This window comes from Otolemur garnettii, unplaced genomic scaffold (assembly GCF_000181295.1).
Source record: "Otolemur garnettii isolate 467f Iridium unplaced genomic scaffold, OtoGar3 scaffold00021, whole genome shotgun sequence".
NCBI classification, from domain to species: Eukaryota; Metazoa; Chordata; class Mammalia; order Primates; family Galagidae; genus Otolemur; species Otolemur garnettii.
The window spans coordinates 23693718-23698789 of record NW_003852416.1 but is presented as its reverse complement, the minus strand read 5'-3'; positions in this window follow the sequence as shown (position 1 = coordinate 23698789).

The window sequence follows — 5072 nt, the reverse complement described above, 5'->3', positions numbered from 1 at the left end:
AAAAAAAAAAAAAAAAGGAAACTATAGAATATTATATAAATCAATTTTCAAAGACCTAAATAGAAAAATATTTCATGTTTATAGATTGAAAGACTCAATATTGATAAGATGTAAATAGCCTCATATTAATTTGAAAATACTAATCAAAACCACAGAAAGAGTGTGTGTGTGTATGTGCATATACGTGTGCCTGCACGCACCTACCTGTAAATAAAAAAGCTGATTCCAAAATTCAGATGGAATTCAAAGAGCTAAGAATAGCCAAGGAAATCTTGAAGAAGAAGACAACATTAGAGTACTTGTACTGCCCAATATAAAGATTTACTATAAAAGTTTGGTGATTGGGCGGTGCCTGTGGCTCAAAGGAGTAGGGTGCTGACCCCATATACCAGAGGTGGCAGGTTCAAACCCAGCTCCGGCCAAAAACTGCAAAAAAAAAAACCCACAGAAGTTTGGTGACTGACACAGTGTGTATTGGTGCAAAAAAAAAAGGACAAATTGGTCAGTGGAACATAATTGAGAGGCCAGAGACAGACCCACACATTTTGGGCCCCTGATTTATGACCAAGATGACACTACAGTGAAGGTGGGAAAAGATAATATTTTAGTAAGTAATGTTTGGGCAATTGGATAACCACATGGAAAAAAGTGCAGATGCTCCTCAACTTCAGCTCAGCTGAAAATATCCTAAGTCAAAAGTGCATTTAGTATATTTAACATAAAGAACATCATGGCTTAGCTTAGCTTATCTTAATTATGCTCATGACACATTAGTCTACAGTTGGGCACAGTCATCCGTAAAGCGTTGACTATTTCTTGTAATTTATTGAATATTATACTGAAAGTGAAATCAGAATAGTTGTATGGGTACTTTAATATAGTTTCATGCATATTGCTTCTATACTATGGTAAATTTGAAAATAGTTAATCAAACTGTTATTAAGTTGGGGACTATCTATGTATCTTGATCCCTACCTACCACACAAAACTTAATTCAAAGTGGACTGCAGACCTAAATGTAGAAGATAAAACAATAAAATTCTTAGGAAAGAACATATTCTTCACCTTGGAAGTAGGCAAAACTTTTTTTTTTTGAGGCAGAGCCTCAAGCTGTTGTCCTGGGTAGAGTGCTGTGGCACAGCTCACCGCAACCTCCAACTCCTGGGCTCAATCGATTCTCCTGTCTCTGCCTCCTAAATAGCTGGGACTACAGGCGCCCCCCACAATGCTCAGCTATTTTCTGGTTGCAGCTGTCATTGTTGTTTGGCGGGCCCAGGCTGGATTCGAACCCACCAGCTCAGGAGTATGTGGCTGGTGCCTTAGCCACTTGAGCCACAGGCACTGAGCCAAGTAGGCAAAACTTTTAAAAACAAGACATAGAAGCACTAACTATAAAAGAAACAATTGATAAATTGAACTATATTAAGAATTTATGTATAAAAAAGATTGGACCATTACAAGAATGAAAAAGCAATGTACAGAATGAGAGAAGATATTTACATACATACACTCAGACTCATATTCAGAATATATAAAGAACCTATATGTAAAACATAACTTTATAAATAAAGAATATACAGTAGTCCCTCCTTATCTGCAGGGGAAATGTTCCAAGACCCCAGTGAATGCCTGCACTATGAATATACTGCACTATGTTTTTCTCTGATACATACATGCTTAGGATAAAGTTTAATTTATAAATTAGGCATAGTAAGAGATTATTAACTACTAATAGAACAATATACTGTTCTATACTGTTCAATAAAAGTTACATGAAAGTAGTCTCTTTCTTGCTTTTCAAATACAGTTGTCCTCCTTATTTGTGCTTTCACATTCTGTGGTTTTGTTACCCATGGTACAGTACAATAATATTTTGAAAGAGAGAAGTAACAAAAAAATTCCACAATTTCCATACTTTCAGAACAACACTTGCTAACATTGTGTGAAGTTTAGCACAATGGTTCAGGTCACTAGACTCACTCAGGGACCCAAGCTGACAGAACAGCTGGCGTATTGAATGCTTTTGGTTGCTATCCATAGACAAAAGTGCCTGGAGGATGTTGCTTCAGGAGGACGTTGCTTCAACATTCAAATGACCCAGCCTGGCAGTCAATTCTGTACCCAGCTAATGCATTGATCACACAAGCATGTAGTTCCCAACCACAGTGGAGCCAGGAAATGAAAAGTCACCATGTCCAGAGGTGGAGAGAACCAGAAACATGTGGTAGGTAACACACCACGCCATGTTGACAACCAATATTTTTCTAGAATATAGTTTCTGGTGGCTATAAGGTAATCAGAGGAAGTCTAATCTACATAACCAATTCCTTGTTGGTTCTACTTTTCACTGTTATTAATTACCAGATATTAACATTTTGCTCATTTGTCTACTTCTTTGTATAACAGTCTTTATAAGGGCTCAAATTTCTGCCATTTTGAGCTCCTTGGGAAGACCTTGCTAAAGCCTTCTCTGTGTTGGTGACACACTAACTGGACACGTGAGATTTGTTTTATAATTCCTTTGTTTTGAAACTTATTTCACTAGGTTTTGTTGCTGATTATTATTTGGGGTTTTTCTTTTAATGTATTTTTTTTTTTTTTTTTTTGAGACAGAGCCTCAAGCTGTCCCCCTGGGTAGAGTGCCGTGGCATTACAGCTCACAGCAACCTCCAACTCCTGGGCTCAAGCGAGTCTCCTGCCTCCGCCTCCCAAGTAGCTGGGACCACAGGCGCCCGCCACAATGCCCGGCTATTTTTTGGTTGCAGCCGTCATTGTTGTTTGGCAGGTCCGGGCTGGGGATTTGAACCCGCCACCTTAGGTGTACGTGGCTGGCGCCTTAGCCGGTTGAGCTATAGGCGCCGAGCCCTTTTAATGTATTTATTGTATATACTAGTAGGCAGGCACATATTTTCTACATATACTATTTTCTTCCTAGAAAACTCCTAATGCCTTAAATTTTCAATGTGTCACATCATCAAGTGAAAAACAAATAGTTACATCAAATTAAAATGTGTGGGTTCAGCCAGAGCAAGGTGACTCATGCCTGTAATCCCAGCATTTTGAGAGCCAAAAATGAGAGGGTCACTTGAACCAAGAAGTTCAAGACCAGCCTGGACAACATAGTGCTACAAAAAAAAAAAAAAAAAAAATTTAGCCAGTCATGGTGGTATAGGCTGGTAGTCCCAGCTACTTGGGACGCTGAGGTAGGAGGATCACTTGAGCTGTCATGACACCACTGTACTCTAGCCTGACCAACAGAACAAGACCCTGTCTCCAAAAAACCTGTGTTGGTTCATTCAGAGTTGAGTCAGCTAATTTCATTTTAAGATACCACAGTTTGTATTTTGCTCACTGTGGTAAATTATTAAGATCTACTAATGTAAAATTGTTTTCTTGAGACTTTCAGACATGTGACATTGAAAAGTCCTAATAACTTAGAAAACTCAGGCTCAAAGCGAACTTGAGAATACCTTATTCAATCTTCTCCCTTTACAGAAGTGAAAAAATGGAACTTGGGAATACCTAGTCCAATCTTCTTTTATAGAAATAGAAAATGACCGTCAATGATTAGTCAAAGGTTATAAAGCAAATTGATTACCAAAAGAAATGTTCAACATATTTCAAATGTATAATAACTGTACGCCAGGCACAGTGGCTCACACCTATAATCCTAGCACTCTGAGAGGCCAAGGCTTATGGATCCCTCAAGCTCAGGAGTTTGAGACCAGCCTCGTAAGAGCAAGACACATCTCTACTAAAAATAGAAAAAACTAGCCAGGTGTCATGATGTGCACCTACAGTCTTAGCTGCTCAGGAGGCTGAGGCAAGAGGATTACTTGAGCCTAAGAGTTTGAGGTTTTTGTGAGCTAAGGTGATGCCATGGCATTCTACCTACAGCGACAGAATAAGACTGTACCTCAGACAAAAACAAAAACAAAAAAACAAAGGTATAATAATGACTGTGGTCCTCAACTCTCTGAACGGGTGATATATCATAGGTAACATACCATGTTCAGATACTGACCAATAGTGATTGCCATAATTAATAGTGTCAGACAATATGAAAGAACACTCGTGCAGCAACATCATCATCTGTTTGGAACACCTAAACTCTGCTTATTGGCATCATTAATCTTGAATCTAGGAGAACATCTGTCCAAAAGACTGTGACTGAGAGAACAAAGGTTTTCAGAAAGACACACAGTAACTTTCAAGAAAAGTTGTAAGGGGGAATTTTTTATGTTAAGGTGACAACAACTGTAAGTCAACTTGTAAAGATATGTTTGTTTGTTTTTTTCCTTAAGTGAACATGTGAAACCAGAGATGTCATTCATTACTTTAGTGTACTTATTCCCTTTCTTCTGAATATGAAATGTCACTCATTCCATGAATAGATGAACTGTTCTTTGTTTTATGTTTCAGTTTATCAACAGTGTTTTAAGTCTTCCACAGTGCGTGCTTTGGAATTTATTTCCTCGGCATTTCAATGGATTTGGGAAGAGCTGTTATTGGATCAAAGAGACAATGCTTGAGAAGGAAATTATAGATCTGTGTTGCAGGCAAAAGAAGAGGAGTCATAGCTTTAATGATAAATGACAGTGCTCAAACTTTGAAAAGGCATTTCAATGAGAAATCACAAAAAATATTAAAAGGAATTTATTTTGGGGAAAGAGTGTGGAGTGGTTAATAGAATTACTAAATATACATATTCTAATGAATTACCATCTTTTAAGAATAGCTGTTACTCAACTCATGAGCATTTATGCTCTGAAGATACAAAAGTCCTGATTAAATGATGCAGAACTTCAAAGACTTAGTGGGCAAGCAATTGTTAAACGCCAGAAGTACAGTGTTTAATTTGCATAGGCTAAGTAAAAGGAAAATTCTGTTACTGAAAAACAGAATAGGCCAAAAAAAGTCTGGCCTACTCTGGTTACTTCCTGCACAGATCGGCAATTATTCTTATTCTTATTCTTATTTTTGAGACAGAGCCTCAAGCTGTCCCCCTGGGTAGAGTGCTGGTGGCATCAAAGCTCACAGCAACCTCCAACTCCTGGGCTCAAGCGAGTCTC